The sequence below is a fragment of the Equus przewalskii genome, chromosome 32 (assembly GCF_037783145.1).
Source record: "Equus przewalskii isolate Varuska chromosome 32, EquPr2, whole genome shotgun sequence".
Classification (NCBI taxonomy): Eukaryota; Metazoa; Chordata; class Mammalia; order Perissodactyla; family Equidae; genus Equus; species Equus przewalskii.
The window spans coordinates 21,527,090-21,550,584 of NC_091862.1; the positions used below are offsets into that span (position 1 = coordinate 21,527,090).

The 23,495-nt window shown below is 35.9% G+C and overlaps 1 protein-coding gene across 41 annotated transcripts in view; it reads right to left on the bottom strand.

Moving 5' to 3' along the window:
* UTRN (utrophin) overlaps positions 1-23,495 on the bottom strand; it is a 479,488-nt gene that overhangs the window by 160,803 nt on the left and 295,190 nt on the right. The window lies entirely within an intron of this gene.

Consider the following 23,495-nt stretch of genomic DNA (forward strand, 5'->3'; position numbering starts at 1 on the left):
CACTTTTAAATGTCTTCAATTTTGATGTTAAATTATTACTGGCACTCAGAGAGGCACTATCTTCTACAAAGTTTTAGGTGTAATTGCTTTAAAGGGAAAAATTCAACCTAAACGATCTATTCTGCGCACTGCTATTGTGGACATCATTCCAAGGCCAAGATGTGATTTTGCTTCTGCATCACATAGCTATGTAGTGTACCAATAAGACAGATACGTCCATATGAAACGTATTTCTGCAGCTGTGTGCAGAATTTCATCACAAATATATAATGCTCTTAAAGTTGACACTATCACACATGGGATGTTAATCTTGGTAACTAAGTTTACTTTTCGCATCAGGGCATAGAGCAAAGGAGAAAAAAACCCCCTGAAATTAGAATACTACCTCTTAAAAGGCTATTTGAATTACTTAAACATCAAAATTGTTAGCACTCATTTAATCATATGCAGAAACAAATTCCATTAACAACAGAAAAAAACAAAAACCTATCAGGGAACAGTACGCAATGTGGTTATTTGGGGGCAGTGGGGGGGGGGGTGCAAACCATTTTTTTTCCCCATTTCATTCCCAACTTATTTTCATATCAGTATTTAAATAGCATGTGTTTTACATATGCGGATCTATACAAAATTTAACAAGCTTTTAAAATATTTTCATCATTTATTCATAAAAACCAACATGTCCCCAGGGGCAAAATGACTTTATGAGATTTCTAGCAGAATGGGTTTCCCCTCAAAGTGCTCCCAATTCAGATTTATACAGACATTATTAATTTCAAAAGCAAGTGTGGTAAACTAATGATGATCCAGAAATGCGTAAGTAAAAATAACCTGTGCAGTTTGGATCAGAAAAAGCACTGAGATCAGCATGACCACCAAACATCAGAAATGGAGCAAAGAAACCACAGAAACTGACCAGGCTGACTCTGATCGGTGAGGGCTCTGGGGCCACATGCCGAGATCTTTCAGCAGCAACAAATAAACTTTTTTACGTAACAAGACAAAAGGAACCATGAGCACTACCACAAATAAATAAATAAATAAAAGGGGAGAGAGAAAAAGAACAATCTTTCTCAGCTGGGCAAACTTCCAACTACCACCCAGGGTGCTGGATGACTGTGATCGGAGACATGTGCAAACACGCAAATCCCCCATGCACATATCAGGAGAACGAGTTAAATAAAAACTCTGTGGAACAACAGAGAATACCATGGTCTTTCTCTAAAGTAGAGTCTTACGTTTAAAGGATTCTTATACCAAGACAAGAACAGTATGTTATTATTAGAGCTCCAAACATCTTGTCTCCTTATACAAGAGTAATCTTTATGAATGAAAAACAGCAGCATCCTTGTCTTAGGGAATCTACCCAAAAGATAAAGCAAGGGAAGCTTTATCAGAATCATAGCTCCCTGTGTCCTAGGAGTGACAAAGACAGGATAAAGAAAGAGAGGAAGAGTATGTTCCCACATGAATTCCAGAGTGGAGCGTCCAGAAGTCAGAGCCTCTGTCCCCTACTGGCCCCCAGCCATTCCCTACAAATGCCTGGTACCCATTCTCAGAACTGGCACCTCCGCTTGGGCAGAAAGAGAACACTTAAATAAAGTTCCCTTAACTACAATTATAAAATATTAAAAACTAAGATATTGATGAACCTGGCTATGATGACACTTTCTTAGGAGAAAAAGGGGGGAAAATACTCAGTGGATCCATATGGAACTATTCAAGAAAATTTTTTCTCTCTCACCTAATTCTAATAACAGGCTAACTATACTCTCACTAAAACTGGAAAGCAACTAAAAATGTCATTTTTAAAGGATCAAAGACAAACTATTTATGTCAAAATCCAAATACATTCTATAAAACTCAAATAGCTAAATATTTAATATACTATTCCAAAGTACTGTGCTCTTTGATGACTGAGTGGAGAAGTGAGACTTGTAAAATGTAAATGTGAATTGCTTTTGTAACAGTGAGCACATTTTACTATGTATTTGTGTTTGCTAGCTATAAATAAGAATACTCTCTCAGTTTAAACTCTGTATACAAAATATCATCTTGGTAATATACATTACATCTCCGTAGCTCTTTTTTTCTTTTTTACCAAGCCCCTCTTTGATACATTATCTCCTGTAATCATTAAAACAAAAAATGGAGGCCTCAGTGAAGGCAGTACATCGCCAGACAGACTTAATAAATTGGATGATGAAATTTGAAGTAGTTGACATTTTGCCAGTCTAAACTAGTGTGCAAATAAATTGTGCACTAATCCTCAAGAGGTGGAATAAACATAATACCACCAACCCCTGCAGCAGATCAACACTGAAGACCCTAAAATTCTCCAGCGAAATAATCCATGTCTAAACATAGACACACAGTTCCATGAGAACATGAAGGTTACGGAACCACAGAGCAGCACGGGAAAACTCAACAATGGAACCAATAAAATCTAAATCTAAATGACTTAATAAAAACCATATTGCATTGCCAAAATGAAGGGAGCTAAGTGTATATACGGCTTTGGCAAAAAACTTTCAAAGGCTAGGCTAATTAAAAAACTTTTTATGCTTAAAAGCTATATTTCACTTAATTCGTTAAAAGATGACTTACTCATTTAGCAATTTCATCGAGGCAATAAGACATTCTTCAGAGTTCTACCAAATATAAGCAAAAAGAGCAGCCCAAATGCTTTGCTGAAAAACAATTTATGTCTTACCCATAGAGTAGATCTTAAGTACGGCTACCTTCCCACTAAACAGAGAGTTCACGTTTTTTAAAACTGTAAAGATAAAGTATGTTTCCTATGCAAAACCTAACAGGTTTATCTTTATATTGATCAATATAAAGAATAAAAAGAAAAGGGAGAAAAAAGTGTCTTGGGAGGCTCTAAAGCGAAGCATATGGAGGTCAATAGGTGACCACAAATCGGTACATCATGGCTTTAGTCAAAATGAAGAGCTTCAGGCATGGGTTGAAAAATTTACTCGTTATAAACCCATTCAGATTCAAGGAAAGACCTAGATCATAAAGCCTTTAAAATGTACATATACAGGTCTCCTTTTCATGACCCTTCTAACTCAAGGTTTACAATTCAAAAATAAAATAGCCTCAAGACCCTAATCCTGATCTGAGATTTCCATTCATTGTCTACTGCCGCTATAGCACTATCGGGGGAGACTGCTCAATACCTTACAGCTTTCTAGTTAACGTCAGCCAGCAACCAAGTCTGTCAGCTGGTAGCTATTTAAAGTAATATACAGCCCTAAAGGGCAGAGGTTCCATCTAAAATGGAGGCCTGAGCCCCTGGATGAAAGGCAAGGCGGAACTCTCCTTTTATCCCAGGAAGTTCAGGCAATATGCCTTGTACAGAAAAAAACTATTTTTAATGTTCATCTCTTCAATAATGTCATCTATTTTGATAATGACACAGGTGGCAGTCAGGAAATAAAAATTATAATTCATAAGAAAAAGATTCAGTACTTTATAGATTTCCAAAACCTAGAGCCAGAAGATTCTACTAGACATTTTCAAAGGCACAAAGAGGTTTTTCTTCTTAAGGGGAGTGGATGGATGGGGTAGGAGTTGAGGCAGAGAAATGCCAGCTGATCTGGGTCTGAATTAGCCACCCAGGTGCAGGGGTCAGCCTTCAGCAACCTTCTAAATATTTAATGATTCAGAAAGCACTTTATTAGGTGACTAAAAATAATGCCAAGACAGTTTAATGTTTCAAAACCATATCTTTCCTAAAAAGTATGCAGCATCAGACAAGAGTGAAACCATCTCAGGCGGCTGTCCTCACAATTCCAGATGGCCACTGACAGCCGCGAGCTTGGGGATACGTAACCAAATCACACAGGCTTTGGAGAAGGTTCTTAAAGGTTGCTAAAAGTTTTGTGAAGGCTTTATCAACTTTCCTCAGCCAACCAGATTCAGCCAATTAAAGCCAAAAATTAAAATAAAAATCTTCACAACAACGAACACGTCAAAATAAGTGAAAATTGAAGTTGCTGTTTTCACTCACAAATTAAAAATTGGTGCTCTTCCTAGGAGGGCATTGTTCCTATAATCTGAATATGTATTTAAGGAACCAACATTGGGCGAACCAAGAGGGAGCTCAGACTAAGCCAGCGAAATGGGCTACGCTTCTGTGTAATACTAAGCAACAGAGCATTTCTGACGCATGCAGGCTGGTTCACCCAGAGCTGACGTATTGCTTCAACTCTGAGCCACGTTCCTGCCATCTGTCTGCTTAGCATCCCAATTGTAATTCTTTGCAAAATCAGACCCCAAGCCTTCTTCAACCCATTAATCATGATTCATCTCCACTAATCTCACCAATAACCAGTCAATACACTTATCACAGGAACTACTTACACTTGCAAATATGGCTTCGCCCAAAGTCAGAGGACATCATCACCCATTTTTCCCTGAGTATCTTTAGTTATATTTACTTTCTGTACCTTTATCTCACTTTCGTCATATGTTTGTTCTGGACAATGAGTTCTATGTCATGACTTTGTTTCTTCACCAAAAGTTTCCAATAAAGTACTCTATAGACAGTGAACCCAGACAACGTATTACGCAGCTCATAACAAAATCAGTAGGCTGATTACAGAATGAAGAATTCCTACGTTTGGAAGAATTAAGTTAAGCCATTACATTTCCTGGAGATTATGAGAAGCAGTAGAGTTGAGTTTAAAAAATCTGCCAAATTGGGAGTGGGGGAGAATTTAGCAATATTCATCAAACATTAAAATGCATATAACCTTTGAATGAGAAATCTATTTCTAGAAATTTAATTTGCAAATGTATCTCCAGACATATATACAAGGATGCTCAATAAGTCCTATGTGACGTAGCAAAAAGCTGTAAACAATCTAACGGTCCACCAGTAGGTAACCGTGTAAACAAATTATGTCAATTTCCACAATGGAATTGGAATGTTGTGTAGCTATGGAAAAGACAGAGATGGCTTCTACGTGTTAATAAGAAATAATCTCTATGCGCATGTATATAGAAAATGTACATATATGCAAAAAAGAGCAGACTGAAACAGTCGCATTTGGGTACAATATATGAAATATAGATAATATTTCTGGAAAGATATACAAGAAGATAGCCATGATGGTTACCTCTGAGAGAGACTGGAGATCTGAGTATCTAGAATGGGACACTTGAAGTATTTTACACTGTGTGGAAATTTTATCACAAGCACATAGTACTTTTTCCACATAAAATTAAATCAATAAAAGATGGAAAATTCCCAAGAAAACACATCTATCTTTCTAGGTAGATATCTATTCAGAAAAATACTGGCATCATTAGATTTGAAGGTAAATGCCACTAGAGACAATCATTTTTGCCTCTGAAAGTTTCAAAAGTTTTAGGTGCCAGATGGCCGGACATTCTAGTAAATCAGCCCTCAACAGAAAGAAGCCTTCAGCAGCAGTGGGCTGGTCAATGGTAAACTTTTCTAAAAGACATGGAAACAAAGCCCTTTTGTTCTCATAAGTTACTATATAACTAGTAACTTCAGCTTACTTAAATAATAACATTGTGTCTAAATAGGCATTGTATGATTCAAGCTATTCTCTCTCCAAGAATACAAGTCCTCCTATGGTCATCTAATACTGTGATAGTCTGTAGTATAAAATGTTTTGGAATGTTTATAAAATAGTTGATATACACTCAAAAAAGAATATCTATCCTGATTTGTTCAAGGCAACTGAAACATCGCTTCATCTTTCAAGTTGGGCTAAGTGATCCAACCTAAGAGGCTGGCAGAACGAGAGTGCCAGGGTTTACTGATGGCTAAAGAGATGCCGGAAGACAAAGCAGTTCTCTTCATGGATCTAAGTGACAGCAGTGAGAGAGAAAATACCATGGACCCTGCCCTGCTTGTCACGTGTGCAGAAGCGATGCTCGATGTGCTAGGAAGGTTAATCTAACAAAACACTGAAGGAAATGGACCACTGCAGGCTCAACCATTGGACCCCAAAATCAGGCACATTCTTCTTTAGGGCTATATCAAATAGGAGCAGAAGGGTTAGAATCTCTAGCTCTATATTAAATACTGTCAAACCAAGGAATTGCAGGCATAATTTAGATCCAGAATTTGATCTGGCAGGTGTTTTAACTTTAAAATAAAACTATGGAATGATTGGGGTAATAGAGCCTTTAAAAGCACAACAGCGAATCCAGTATTTGCATATAAATCTATACATGCATATATATATATGCACCAAATCTACTTATGCATATAAAATGAGTACTGGCATCAAAACCGTAACCTCGTGAAGCTAAACAAATACTCAGGTGATGTTGCTATTGCATAAAACCTTTTTGGAATATTACTACAGAGATGTTTTTATAATTAATGAGAGATCTATAAAATAAAATTGATCTTATTTTTTCAGTTACACTGCCACTTTTATCAAAATTATGACAGCCATCTTGATCACCAGCCTTAACTGAATGGCTGCTGGTAATGTGCACATTCATAATATACACTCACAAGTCTAAGATCTATTATTAATTAGTAGATTCAAAACACGATGCATGTTATTAAGGATGCTACAAAGACTACATAATATTGAAAAATATGAAACTAATTTAGACAACTTAAATGCACCCTAAATGTTGCTACAAAGCATTCTTAGAAACAATGATATTCTTTGGCCCATCACACCCCCTCTCTATTCCTACTCCCAGAGCCATTGGCTGTTCCTTTTTAGCTGTGGCATATTTTTTTTTTAATGCCTCTTAATTATCTTTCAGCCAATGCTACACACTCTTACAAAAAAGATTATAGCTCAGAATGACAAGAACTTAAATCATTAGAATATAACTTTCTCATTAGAAATTATAAATCAGATCATATTACTACTATGATAGTCTAAAAACAACATAGAACCTTTTCAATAACATGAGAAAGTAATAATTGACGTTACATATGAATGAGATTACTCATTTGTATTATAACATCCCATCCCTATTAGATTCTATCTTCCGTGGGATAAAGAAGAAAGAACAACATTCTTTGAGTCAAGAGACCTGGGTTGTGGTTGCATCTGTAACACTTATCCAGCTGCTTGACCCAGAAAAAGACACTTGAACCCTTGTCTGGACTTTGATTTTTCTCTGTAAAATGATCCTCTGACACTTCAGCAAACACTCAAACACTCTTATTAAGGAAGACATTCACTAGTCCTGTATTATTGATCGGTCATTAGTTTCAACAAAAATCCATTGATAATTGGATAATTTTAGTCGTAGCACAATTAAGGCTTTCACACAATTCTGCGCAATACCAGGAGTACCTGCATGGAGTTTTCTAGAGTGAAAGTGAGGGTTCTACTAAGTTTTCATACATTTTCAAAAAATTACTAAAAACTCTGAAAAGTATATCATTACAATAGATTATTTTGAGAAGCCTATGTATGTTTTCTTTCTTCACCTGCCAACAGGATTACTTCAAGCCTTCTTTTCGATTCCTGTCTCTCTTTACCCTCAAATTATCCCCTGTGTCTATTAGCATGACAAACCAAATTCTCTCCAAAAACTACTTTAATCAAAAAAGTCACTTATTTCGTCTCACCCTCTGTTTCCTCCTCATCTATAAAACTAGTATAATAACAGCTAATTTCAAATGTAAATTGACTATGACTGTTTTAGAACTCTTACATAATACACTTATATCTGGCCAGCTGTGTTTGGTCTGTAGAAAGAACTTAATAAATAAGTTCATTTTCTGCTTATGGCTTTAAAATTCAAAAGTTCTTGATACTATTATATCAACACCCCTATTTTTCTTTAATTGTTCTCCACATCCCATCCCCAAAATATCTAAACTGTAATGTAGCACCATCCAATAGAACTTTCTGCGACGATGGAAATGTTCTCTACCTTTGATGTCCAAAAGAGTAACATGCCTACTGAATACCTGAAATGTGGCTAGTGTGACTCAGAAACTAAATTTTGATTTTGTTTCATTTTAATTAATTTAAATTTAAACCTAGATAGTCACATATGGCGAGCGGCCTTGTTATACATTCTAAGCATGGTTTCCTCAATATTCTCAAGGATATGTTTTTCTAACTTTCTCCAATATACGCTCTATTTCCCCTCCGTTAACAGGATTCTTTTGTCTTAAATAATAACCTCTCTTTTTTCTATCAATTCAAATTTTATCCAGCCATTGAGGTCCAATTCAATTGCCACCCTCTACTCAAAGCCCTGGACTACAGCTTTAATTCAACAATTTCCTGTCCACATCGGTCATCTCCATTTTGCCACACTGTTATCCTGCACTTCCTTACATTTTGCCTTGTTTTGTTTACAGGTTGTTTTGTCTATTTGTTTTGGCTTACCTCTAACCCCAACAAGGAATGACAGAAGGAGAAAAGATTAAATTGATTTGTCCCTCAGATCACCTGTTGAATGATAAACACACAGCCATACACACATATGCACTGCATATATTGTGCAATACCTAGTTTTTAATTGACAAGAGCAAAACAATTAGAATTTATTAAAATGCTATACCCTTAATGTGATTTCATAATTGAAGAGAAAGCCAAGATCTTAGCAGACTCCTACACATTGACAAAGTTACCAAGATAGTTCATTTAATCCAACTTTCAAGTAAAAAATTCAAGGGGCTGTTTTAATCCATCTTTCCATTTTTTGAAAGGACCCAAGGGACTCTAAAGATTGGCACTTATCTTATTCACTTTCTCCAAAGAGAGAGCTTCCAGTCCTTCTTCTGTACAACACTCAAACTTCAAGACAGAAAACGTTAATTTCACTATATTTTTTGAGTCATATTCTAAATTTTAAAAGAAAGTGCTGCCCTCTTGTGAAATGAGGTAGAAGATTTATCATTTCACTGACAGTTGAGTAAATATTGCAAAGGGATTAAAAGTTAAAATTTAACATGAAAACAAAACAGAGTTTATCTCAAAGTTGTATGTGTTTCCTCTGAGGTCTCTGCCTCCCGCTCTTGGTTAATTTTCCAACCAAATGAGGAATGGATCATCATGTTGAACTGCTCACATTTGTACTATAACTGAAAAATAATGAATGACTAGTATATTTTCACAATAATAGATATAAAAGATTGTAGCGTTTTGTTGGGTTTTTTTGCTGATTAAGATTTTCCTTGAGAATCTTTTGCCAATCTTTCTCCTTTTTGTTTTTTTTCTTTTTGCTTGAGGAAGACTAGCCCTGAGCTAACATCTGTGCCAATCTTCCCCTATTTTGTACGTGGGATGCCACCACAACATGGCTGACGAATGGGGTAAGTCCACACCTGGGATCTGCAAACCCGGGCTGCTGAAGCAGAGCATGCCAAACTTAACCACTATGCCCCAGGGCTGGCCCCTGTAGTTTTTTAATGTTGTAAGACTGAAGGAAGAGTGGGAGCAAGAGCCAGTGAAGGAACAGACGAGTCAGTGACAGCACTGCAAATCTCAAGCCAACTTACTCTATGACCTCGGGCAAGAGTTTAACTTGTCTTCAGCACACTTACTTACATATCAAGTGAGTATTTTAATAATGCCCCAACTGCATAGATTTATATTGAGATTTAGTGAAACAGCAGAGGTAAAATAATTAGTATAGTCCTTGTCACATAGTAAGTGTTTATTAAACATTATTGAACCAATAGTCATAATATTACCATAAATAAGATTACATTCATAACAAGCATTTAAACAATGCAGTCCCTCCAAAAGTCTTAACAATTGCAATGTATGTCATCCTTTATTCAGGCATCTATTATGTGGCACAGGTTGTAGGTACCATGAAAAACAGATATAAAAGGACTATTGTGAAGGATCTTATATTCTGAGTTATCCATGAAAATACATGGAAAACCAGTCATGATTTCATGAAGAACAAATGTAAGCAGATTCACAATTCACAGAAAGGACTGCTATAATCTCATGGGCGTTAGAATCCAATTAAACGTATTAGTTTACTAATACTTTACTTGAGTCATACATAATGGATCATCTCAAGTCTAAAGGTACTAAGAACTAGAATAGGAGAGAAAACCCCCGAACTTAGTGTTATTTAATAGCGTTTCCCATTTCCTCTTTCCATAGAGTGTGCTTCTGAGTATGAGATTTTGCTTTCCCTCCCATCCTCTCCTCTGGGACTGGGCTAGAAGAAGGATGAGAGGTTGGTTGGACGCAATAGTATAGTAAGAGAAAACTAAACCATCTTCACTATTTCTCCAACGTTAGCAAACGTGAGTAATTCACAAACCAATTTTCATGACCCACCACATTGGGACACACATGTAGATAGCTATCACTTACATATGAATATTAGGAACAGGTGCACCCATAAAAGAACATGTTTAAAATCTGGAACATTCTTTGATTTGATTCTCAGCACACTAAGGGAGTTGTCTATTTAAAGTAACCTTTAGGAAACTTTTTTGTAACGTAGAAGATCTTTTGTCAAACGAAAAACCAGCTCGTGATATATTTGTTTTAGCAGTTTGAATCTTTATGCGTGAAAAGCTTTCTTAACTTGGGAAAACATCCCATTTCTTGATTAGTATTATGATAGAGAATAAAGGAAGGTCTGGAAAGTGAGGTGAAAAAGCGCTTTAAGGAAGAGTATGGATCTTATATTTAGTAATATAATACATTTTGGTACAGCTTCCTTAAAAAAATCCCTTTTTAAAAAAAACCTATCAAAATGCAGGAATAACAAATCATACTTTTCTATTATTCTAATTAGTTGCTTCTCTGTTCAAATAGCGAACAGCCACAGAGGCACCTAGCAACATTTTGGTGAGCTAATTGAGAAAAAAATCTCCAATTAAATGTTAAGGAAAGAAAATTAACAGGCACATGATTTATAACATTTTAAATTAAATAATGCTTTGATTTTACTAAACTTCAGCAAAAGAAATGTTGACTCATTATTATTATACACATAAGGGAATGCTTCTAACAAATAAATGAAGGACAAAAGGTAGGAAAATATTTTCTTCAATAATTTTTCAAGCTGAATACAATTACATTACATTGTAACCACTAATTTTCTTCATCTTGTAGAGGAGGTGGAAGTTTGACAAAGTGAACTGTTAAGTAAGTACAGTAAAAGCGAAGAAGTCGACCTAAGTCTTGTTACCATTTACTTAATCAAGTAAAACAGATCTGTTCAGTGACCCATATTAAAGATCAACGAGAAAGGTTTTCAAGTTCAGAGGATAAGAGAAATGCACCCCCAGAGCGTGTGCTAAATAATAAGTTTTCAATAAAAGTGTGTTGATTCAATGTGATGGACCACTGAACACCATTTTGACATAAATTTTTTTAAAGAGTTGCTTTCTCCCTCCTCCCCTCACTGGCAGTCAAAGCTACTCTGGCATCTCCCATTTTCTGGCTCATTTTATCTCAGTTCTTTCAGAGTCTTATGTTATTTCCTCTAACCCTTAAGATTCTGTCTCCTGTCATTAATCAAACAGCTAAGGTCAAACTACCTTGTTGACTTGTATCAACTACTTTGTTAATATTGCAAAGAACCATTCTACCATTTGGATCATGTTTCTATCATTTACCTAAATTTTTGTATTTTCTCTGTTCTTTTTCACATTGATCTAGGAGCAAGACCCAAAGAAGAATACAAAAGTTGTCTGAAGCCATTAAATTTAAACACATCTTCAAAACAAAATACTTCATAACTAAACAGTATCTAAGTTCTATGACTACTTTAAAAAAAAGTAAACTACAATTCTATTGCACTAAATAAGTAACTTAGTCTATCTGTCCTAGTACTAAGGACAGACAAAAATAACTCAAGGTATAGTATTCTCAAGGAAAAAAATTACAAGTGAATAAGTATTCAGTTTAATCACTGGCATGGATATATTTCCAGGACTTTAGAGAAATTTATCACAATTAGATTTGAATTCATTATCACTATTTATTGAAATTGAGATAAAGTTGGTGTCACTGATAAACTAAGAAATATGAATGATTATTTTTTAAAAATAAAACACTATGAAAAAATATAACTAAAAAACTGTTAGGGAAAATATAAATTAGGCCTCTAAAGATAAATGTATGACTAATATATAACCAAATACATAATTAAACATATAACTAGCTATCATAATTTTTCTCATTTTTAAAGCCTTTTGGATTATTATCAGGATATCAACAGTTTGTAAAAGTAAATACCACATGTGTTATAAATTTTTTAAAATTTTTAATCACTCAGAGGAGAGAGAATTAATTTCAAATACCCTGATATTTTATACCAAAAGCCTAATTCAGTTTAGAAAATTACTGTAACTATGTATGAAATTCTATATTTGGATCTCTGGATCCAAAATGACATATAATCATCTAAACTAGTCATAGAGATTTTTTCAATACTAATTTTGGAGTTCATCTAAAATGGCATAAGAGGATGAAGATGAGGAACTTTTACTACAGTCATGTACCATATAATGATGTTTCAGTCAACGATGGATCACATACATGACGGTGGTCCCATAAGTTCAGTACCACATCGCCTAGGAGTGCAGCAGGCTGTACCAGCCAGGTCTGTGTAAGTGTACTCTGTGATGTTTGCATGACAAAATTGCCTAACAGTGCATTTCTCAGAATGTAAGCCTGTCGTTAAGTGACGCATGACTGTAAATGAGTTTCATATCTGATCCCATAGGGTTCTGTTTTTCCTAGACATGTACTGATTTGCTTTAGCAATTGTGGAGACACACTTTAATTCACATATATCCCTCCTTGGCAAATGTAAAAATAAATCAGAGTCTTTTGTGACACAATATCAGGGAGAAAAATTCCCCACTGATTTTGTGCTTTTCAGGAAGATGAAAATAATTAACTAAACCACAAATATGGCAAGCCATACATACCACAGACTCAACTGTACACGTAAAACATAATTTTAAAATGTGTGCGTGCATGTGTGTAGTATACAGTAGCACAGTTTTTGATCCAGCCTCAGGATCGCTTCAGCAAAATTAACACAAATTTTTAGCAAAAGCTAATTATTTACAAAATAAACAGAAACTTGCATACTTCCATCAGTACTATCCAATCCAATCTACTCTCTCACCAGACAAAGTTAAACTCTAAAGTCATTGCCTTCCTTTTTTTCCCACATGCAATACTTCAGATCTTAACCTAGATCTTGGGTATTTGTAGATCCCTTAAAATACATTATTTTCCAGTCCTTTCTGATAAATCAAAATTTAAACTTCCAGAACAAATACAGTTAAAATGTTCTTATTACCTAAAGCAATCTACAGATTCAATGCAATCTCAATCAGAATCCCAATGACATTCTTCTCAGAAGTAGAACAAAGAATCCTAAAATTCATATGGGGCAACAAAAGACCCCAAATTGGTGAAAGCAATCCTGAAAATAAAGAACAAAGCTGGAGAGATCACAACCCCTGACTTCAAAATATACTCCAAAGCTGTAGTAATCAAAACAGCACGGGCACGGAAAAAAACAGACACACAGATCAATGGAACAGAACTGGAAGCCCAGAAATAAAATCACACATCTATGGACAGCTAATCATTGATGAAGGAGCCAAGAAGATACAATGGAGAAAGGAAAGTCTCTTCAATAAATGGTATTTGGAAAAGTGAACAGCCACATGCAAAAGAATGAAAGTAGACCATTATCTTTCACCATACACAAAAATTAACTCAAAATAGATTAAAGACTGGAAGTTAAGGCGTGAAAACATAAAACTCCAAGAAGAAAACACAGGCAGTACACTCTTTGACATCGGTCCTAGAAGGATCTTTTCCAATGCCATGTCTACTCAGGCAAGGGAAACAAAAGAAAAAAAACAAAAACAAATGGGACTATATCAGATCAAAAAGCTTCTGCAAGGCAAAGGACATCAGGAACAAAATAAAAAGGCAAACTACCAACTGGGAGAAAATATTTGCAAACCATCTATCCGACAAGGGGTTAATCTCCAAAATATATAAAGAATTCATACAACTCAACAACAAAAAAAACAAACCAACCAATCAAAAAATGGGGAGAGGATATAAATGGACATTTTTCCAAAGAATATATAGAGATCGCAAACAGGCACATGAAAAGATGTTCAACATCACTAACCATCAGGGAAATACAAATCAAAACTACCATGAGATATCACCTTACACCAGTTAGAATGGCTATCATCACCAAGACAGAAAATAACAAATGTTGGCGATGATGTGGAGAAGAGGGAACCCCCCATACATTGCTGCTGGGAATGCAAACTGGTGCAGCCACCATGGAAAACAGTATGCAGATTTCTCAAAAAATTAAAAACAGAAATATCATATGACCCAGCTATCCCACTACTGGGTACTTATCCAAAGAACTTGAAATCAACAATTCACAGAGACTTATTCAGCCCTATGTTCATTGCAGCATTATTCACTACAGCCAAGATGTGGAAGCAACAGAAGTGCCCAATGACTGATGAGTAGATAAAGAAGATGCGGTACATACATATAAAATGGAACACTACTCAGCCATAAAAAAAAGACAAAATCGTCCCATTTGCAACAACATGGATGGACCATGAGGGTATTATGTTAAGTGAAATAAACTAGACAGAGAAAGACAAACACCATATGATTTCATTCAGATGTGGAAGATAAACAAACACATGGACAAAGAGAACAGATTAGTGGTTACCAGAGGGGAAGGGGGTTAGGGGTGGGCATAAGGGGTAAAGGGACACACATATATGGTGACTGACAAATAATAATGTACAACTGAAATTTCACAATGTTATAAGCTATTATGACCTCAATAAAAGAATAAAAATTTAAAAATTTAAAAAAAAATTAGGGGGCCGGCTGGGTGGCGCAGCAGTAAAGTGTGCACATTCTGCTTCAGTGGCCTGGGGTTCACCAGTTCGGATCTTGGGTACGGAGATGGCACCGCTTGGCACGCCATGCTGTGGTAGGCGTCCCACATATAAAGTAGAGGACGATGGGCACAGATGTTAGCTCAGCGCTAATCTTCCTCAAAAAAAAAAAATTTTTTAACTTCCCTTCCCCCTTTATAAGCCCTCTATCCCCTTCTTCTGTGAAATTTTCTCTAAATCTAAAATGGCAATACTCATGGATTTTGCTTTCTAGACCCCATCATTCCCTGAGGGACAAGAGCCCTTGATGACACAGAGTCCCTCTACATTCTCTCTTGGAGTTTACCTCCACGCATCAACAAATTTTCCTCAACAATCTACCATTATTTTCCCTCAAGCTATATGATTATGTTGGATGGAAGGGGTACTGAAACAGAGTGCTTTGGGTTCTGATAGACTCCATGAGAAAATTAAAAGTTCGTCTACGTAAACACAGAAGGAGCAAAAAAGTACTAAATTAGGCTCATGGTCAAAATTTTCCTGATTATATAACATCTCTTTAAGAAGGACATCCATAATACATTATTGCTTAGCCATACATAGAAACTATGCAGGGAAATCAATATGATAAAATCATCCCAATATTTATTCCCTTAATTCTAGGGGTGACTACACTTTATATTCAGAATAAAACAACAGCCCTATTTGAAAAATTCTCCTCTTTCGTGGGCTGAGCCTATTGTACCAGTGTTTTCTTTTAATTCTCCCAAAACAAAGATAGCATTTCCAGTTAGAAAGATAAGAAAATGGGAAGCTACAGAGTTCCTTGAGAGGGTGGAGGAGGTGGGTAGATTTGTGACATTTTTCCTCCAAAATGACCTTCTGTCACTGTGCATACAACAGCTGGAATCGAGCCGTAAGCCCTGCAACTTGTCTGAGAGTGAGGAAAGCCAACACATAACTCAGAAATTCAGAAACATCCCTCCCAAACCCCTCAGAATACATCAGCTCTGCCTCTTCGGATTGGAGTTAGAAAAACAAAAGATCACGTGAAAAAAGACATTGATTATGGCGAAAATGATGTCCGATTAGCAGGAAGTTAAAGAGAAATGACTGAAAAGAAGACCTAAAAATGACTAGAACAACTAAGAAAAAAACAAGCTTCATACAATATGTACAACTTCTATGGACTCATGCTACAAAATAAAACCACACCTGTAAAATTTCCTGGCTCATAATACAGGGTATTTGTACAAGTAATATACATTTAAAAGAAAATTAGCCAGAATGAAAAACAAAAGTTCAGACCACGCTTTTGCAGCTTTTTAACTGAGTCAAAATTGGCTAACCCACACACAGACAGTAATTAAGAAAACATCATCATTTTTTTAAAAAGGGACACACACTCTATGCCTTGTTTGCGATCTCATTAACTTGGAATAAGTACCAGTCAAAGACAAACAGGTTTTACATACCATACTAGATGTTAATTAAGCTAAATATAGTTGCTAGTTTTATATTCATGTAAACACCTGCATTGCCTGTGTCAAGACTCCTGAGCAATAAGATTTCTGTGAACCTAAAAGCATAAAATCAACCACTCAGATATTAATTACCTTATTCATGGGAACATTATTCAGGTCTTGGGTATTTTTGCTTGAATAACTGAGTTCAGCTCAGTTGAATTTACTGAAAGAACAGAACCAACTCAAACTCTAAAATTACTATTTTCTTATATCACTTAATATAAGCATCATATCAAGAATCTATAATTATCTTAGGACCAAGGAATAATTTCAATTATGATCATTGGTGAGAATGTGTTAGGATCACTAGGATGCTAACATTTAAGGGAATTATCTTTCTTAATGCATCTTCCTCAGTTCCAGAAAAATATTCCCCTATTTCATTTTATTTACTTATTAGTCTGAAATAGATATTCTTTGTCCAAGAACTTCTGGTCTTTAAATAAAAGAGGAAAAAAAAGACTGGCAAAAGAAACTATTCCAACTACATTAAATGAAAATAACTCTAGTACATTTTGGATTTCAAAAACAACAAAGATCACAGTTGAGAAGCAGTTCTTTTCAAAACATTTTGATCTATAACATAAATATTGGGACCATGTTGGCAGACTTTCATACAAACCCCTAATATCACCAGTTGTTAAAACAAGTATTTATATACCAATTTTCATGAGACCAGAGCTTCGAACAAATAAATATAAACTATACTCACGATTACATACCTCCCTGCTCAAATCTGTATGTTGCAAGATGCTCTATAAGGGACTTAAAAACTAAATAAGATAGTCTTTTTCTGGCAATTTCTCAAGAAATTGTAAGCTAATAATCATAGAAGAGAATAAACACAAATTTTATTTATGATGCCTGTTGAGAAAATAGATGTAAAAGAGAGTTTAGACTTTGTGCATCGAGTAGTATATTTCTGCAGATAGTTTCAAGCTCAACAGTAAACTATAAATTTTGTGAGTTCTTTAGTGTTATACCAAAGGATACTCTCAACATATTATGTTTGGGTTGGATGTTAGAGGTCTTCTAGTCTACTTTTACATAATGATTCAATTAATATAACGATTCCATATCACTATATTATTAGAAGTATGATCACTATAACAATCAATATAATGATTCCCTCTATAATATACTTTGTAAGTATTTTCCAATTTCCATACGAGCATTCAACACAATAGAGAACTTGTGTCTCTATTGCCACTGCCAGGATCATCCAAGACTTTACTGCTCAACTCTTCCCAGGTCTGACTTAATTTTATCTTTCTGTACCATTTTACACTGTCGATACTCTCCTTCAAGTGTTCTCATCTCTTGGTGTATCATATATTCTAAATTTTATTGCTGCAGTTGGCTATTTCTTCCAATGAACTCAATGCATCAGATTCCAAAATTTCTTCCTTATATTAAAGCGGGAAAGTTTCACCTGCCCCTTCTGCTGCTGTCACAGAACAAACTCGCATTTTCAAAAGATGATCCTTCCTGTAGTTGAACGTAGTTATCATGACTCCCTTGGTCTCCTCTTCTTTTTTTCTAGACTAGGATACTTTCTTTCAATAGGGCATTTTTCCCATGCTCCTTCTTAGCACTAGATTTTAGAGCTTTATCTTAATGTTGCCTGCATGGTCTCTGGCACATGCTGGAGCCTTTCCGGGGAGCAGCCCCTCTCTCTCCTTCTGCTGATAATGCCTCATGCCTCTTTGGTGAGGATAATGCCAACACATGCTTCAGAATTGTCTGCAGATGATCACTTCTGGAAAGCCTGCTTTGATATCTCAAAGCTGAGTAAAGTGTCCCTCCTCCCATTTCACATAGAAACTCCCACAGCAGCATCCAGCAGATAGCCCTAATAAAACACTTACCACCTTGTCTGTTTATAGGCTTCATGATTCAAGAAATATTGATAGTAAAAGTAATAAGACAAGAAAATAAAAGTAAAGCACAACAGGACTTGATGGATGTGGGGGGTGATGGAGAGAAAGCATTCAAAAATGATACCTAAATTTACGCCTTGGGTGACTGCATAACATTAGGAGATACAGTGAAAGAAATGGATTTGGGTTTTAAAGGATCTGTGAAATCACCAACTTGAATGTCCAGTAAGCAGTTAGACATAAGAATTTAGAGCTCAAGAAAGATAAGGGCTGGAAATAAAGACTTGGGGGTCCTCAGCAAATACATAGTTACAGAGGCCAGGGGAGAGTGCACCAAGTGAAAATGAAAGAGGTTTGAGGACAGAAATCTGGAAAATTAGTTAAATATTGCACAAAGGAGAGAAAGCCAACAAAGAATAAAAGGAAGAAATAGCTAACTGCAGGAATAAAATTACAAGTACGTGAAGCTGAAAGACAAGAACCCTTGAAGGAGAGTACTGTCAGTGTAAAATGGTACAGAAAGATAAAATTAGGTAAGAGGTAAGCAGTGAAGTCATGGACGATCCTGGCAATGGCAATGTTGTTGTGGTTGAAGCAAAAGCTAGATTGTGTTACACTGAGAGCAAATGGGAAGTGATTGATATCAAGACAATGTGAGCAGAAACTGTTTCAAGAAGTTTGTGAAAGAAATGACAAGTGAATGAATGTTACAGACAGCTTATCCTGACAGATCCATAAAACACTAAAAAATAAAGTTGGCTGAGTGACCCACTAATAAGTGTAAGAATGTAATAACAATAATTCTAGTTCTATCTCTTTTAATTAAATAACTGGAATCCTAGCACTAAAGTTACTTGATACTGATAGATGGGCCAGTTCACCTCATTGCTCTAAAAGGATCACAATCAAGAGACACAACTTAACACATGGGCATTCTATTACACAAGAAAAACAAACAAAACACACATAACTTCCAAAAATAATTTTTAAGAGGAATTTTTTTCTTTTTTAAAGATCGGCCCTGAGCTAACATCTGTTGCCAATCTTCTTCTTTTTTTTTCTTCTCCCCAAAGCCCCCCAGTACATAGCTGTATATTCTAGTTGTAGGTCCTTCTAGTTCTACGTGGGACACCACCTCAGCATGGCTTGATGAGTGGTGCTAGGTCCATGCCCAGGATCCACACTGGTGAAACCTCAGGCCACTGAAGCAGGGCATGTGAACCCAACCACTCAGCCATGGGGCCGGCCCCCTAAAATAATTTTTAAATATCATTGGTAATGCAGAGCACTAAGTAGTAACTGATTAATTGAAACTCAATTCTAATCTAATTTTCCAAACAGATATATCCTAGACCCAATCTCCTTGCTAAGAATGGGTACTATGCTATTAAGAAATTCTACATCCAATGGCAGACAAGCTCAGATCTACGATAAGTGACTTTCTTCATTGTTGAACAAAAATACTAGTGATTTACCATCTGTGGATCCATGTTTAAGAGAAGCACTGAGGTTCCAGAGATAAGCAGTCCTGAGGGTAATAAAACCAATATTTACACATTCAGAACAAACACTCCAGACTGAGAGAACAATAAAACCCACGAAATATATTTTCTATTGAAATACAGTGCCAAAGAACAGACACAGTGTAATTACATCAACCAGGATGACGACAGATGCACAAGAGCTTATCTTAAGGATGAAATGGTCACAGTCTTTAAATAAAATTACCCTGGTCTTCAAAATTGTTTCAAACTTTTCAACCAGAAAATCTTTAGTGTTCTTTTAAATAGTGCTCTCATTAGATAAAGAGCTTTCCTGCGTTTTTGTGAACTATATTAACCCTCTGGAGTACTTCAGGACCAACCACCATGTTGAAAAGGCAACTTCCTAAACATTATCTCGATATTTAGAGCTTCCAAAGTACCCAAATTATACAAACACAGAATAGCATCTGACAATAGCTGGTGCATAAGGTCAAATATATCTCTTATTAATCACAATTATTAAATTCTCCTGTTCACTAAAATTGTCTACATGGGTCACATAAAGAAGGCTTAATAAAACAAAACACCATTTTTTTAAAGAGAGAGGACAAATTAAACCAGGAAACTGAGGCTATAGTCGGCAACTGTAATGAGCACAGAGCTCCTGGCAATTGTGAAGGAGTCCAGAGCTCCCTGGCTGCCCAAGTCAACAGGAAAGCAGAAACTAGTCACATTACTATCCAACGGCAATTACCGGAGGGGAAAAGAAGGCGAGATGTTGAAGCATGCGTAACGTATAAAATAACACCATTTCTTTTTTTAAAAAAAAAAATGTATGTGAATATAAGTGCCTATATACATATTAAAATTTTCTGGAAGGCTGTACAGGAAACTGGTTATTCTGGGTTGTGATTCTGGGGAGGTAGAGAATCACAGGGCAGGAGATATTTCACTTCACAGCATTTATATACTACTACATTCCTGTTTTTCTTGCAAGAAACATGCATTATTTTATCATTTAAAAATCTAATATAAATAAATGCAAAATAATAAAGAAGATTGTGGATGGCATTATAACCTAAGGGCCAAATTACTGCTTTAGATTCTGAACATGATAATATGAAAAAAATAAACAAGCATGATTTCAACCACACCACTACCAAACAGAGACCACCAAAAAACTCAGTGTCACTCTATTATAGTTTAGAATCAAATTTAAAGATAGCTCAAAGCAGAAACTCAAGAATGAATAAAGAAAAAGAAACAAGGCAAAGTTATTTTCAGAATAACTCACAAGAAGCAAATAAAAATCCAAATATATAAAATTCTATACTGCAAACAACTATAATCCCAAGTTACGGCACTGGAGTAAACGATAAAGATGACTATGAAAATGTCTGAAAATACGGAGAAAAGAATATTTCTGCTGCTGAAGTCTATCTTCTTTATTATCTTCACCATTAAAGGAAAACTTCCTTGGAGAATCCAGCTAAAAGTGATTAATCTCATCACAAGCATAATCAAGTCACAAACCAAATCATGAGAGCTTGCATTTCAAAGGAAGGAAAGTATTTATTAATAACTTGCAACATATTATATCTTAGAACTTTCTTTTTTTCTTTTTAAAGGGAAAGATTCAAGCATTTTTTTTTAATGTTTTTTTATTTTTATTTTTTTCCTTTTTCTCCCCAAAGCCCCCTGGTACACAGTTGTGCATTCTTAATTGTGGGTCCTTCTAGTTGTGGCATGTGGGATGCCGCCCCAGCATGGCCTGATGAGCGGTGCCATGTCTGCGCCCAGGATTCGAACAGGTGAAACCCTGGCCCACTGCAGTGGAGCACATAAACTCTACCACTCGGCCACGGGGCCAGCGCCAGAACTTTCTATTTTTAAAAATACTTTCATACATATATTATCATTTTTAAGATACTCAAAATTCACACATATAAATTATAAGCAAGCACCCACATATCTAGTGCCAAAAGTCATCACATTCTTAGAAAATAGTAACAAAATAACTGTCTAAGAGGACACAAGCCAAAGAAATTGAGAACTAGACTTAAATATTTTAATAATTTGGATGGAAAAGAAGGGCTGGCTATTAATTATAGTGACTGGCTATCAATTCAGAAAATATTATTGTACCAAAAGGAAACTGTAAAAAGCTTTTAAATGGCAACCACAAATAACTGGACGTTTTTTGTTGTTGATTGTATTTAAAAACTGTTTCACATTAACTGCCAATGTTCCCATACATAAACAAAAAATTAAAAATATATTAATCAGCCTAGCAATTCTACTCCTAAGTGGAATACCCACTTAGAGAAATGAAAATATATGTCCACACAACAACTTGTATGGGACTCTTCATAGCAGCATTATTCATAAAAGCCCAAAAGAGGAAATAATGAAAATATCCATCAACTGATGAATGGACAAATAAAATGTAGTATATCCATACAATGGAATATTATTCTGCAATAAAAGGAAAAGAAATACTGATACAAGCCACACCATCGACAAATCTTAAAAGCATGAGGCCAAATGAAATAAGCCAGACACAAAAGGACAGATATTGTATGATTGGATTGCAGTTATAGGAACTATGCAGAATGGCAAATCTATAGAAACAGAAAGCAGAGTTGAGGTTGCCAGGGCTGGTGAAACGTGCAGATCAGGAAATGCTGGCAAGGGGCTATGGAGTTTCTTTCGGGGTGATAAAAATGTTCTAAAATAGACTATGGTAATAATTATGCAACTCTATGGATATACTAAATACCATTGAATTTCATGATTTAAAAGGATAAGTTACACGGTACGTGAACTATATCTCAAAAAACCTGTTCAAAAATAAAAAACATTAACAAGTCAAGACTCTCCTCCATTGTCTTCGTTGATCTTAACCTCATACATGCTACTCCTGAGCCAGCACTGCCAGAGGCAGAAAGAATCTAAACCGTCCCAGCCGAGAATCTGTGGGGAATTCGTATAGTTGTGACCTACATGGCCACTCTAACCAGGGCTGACCAACAGACTACCTCAGTGGACAGGAACTTGACATGGTCCCCCAACTTCTCAGGGCTTTTATGCCCAAATTTCTCAATCCCAGTTGTCAGGATTTTTCTAAACCCCCATTCTCATGGACTACTTACTCTGTTGATGGGCTCTAAATTCCTGAGTTCCTGACCAGTGGGAAGACTGCATGTCCACAAATCCCATGGCTGCATTTGTCTTCCTTGTGCTCCACCCACCAGCTTGGACACTGTGACACCACAGCATGATCCTATAGTTTGCCCGAATGTGGATGAACAATGGGAATTCCGCTGGACAACCCGTTCTGACTGCCAGGTTGAGCTTCTACGCTCAGCTACGTGGCTGGATATCCATGGGGAGACAGAACGTCTATGACTGCTCATCTAACCCCAGAACCTCCCACCTCATAAGTAGACACTATACTAACAATGCATGAGATTACAACACAGTCAAGTGTTGACGAAATATTTTCTGACAAACTGCAAAATCAGATTTTTTCATTTACTTTCAGTTTCCTGAGGTTGAACAAAAGCATTTTGAAAGAATTATCACACTGAAGGGAAGAAAATGACTGAAAATTATCCTAACAGATCACTAAAAATACCAGTCAATTCCTCAAATGGAACTCAAAAGAACATTTGTGTGGTGCAGCACATTAAATGCTACTGCTTTTGCTTTTAGTGATCACTCTGATGACTAT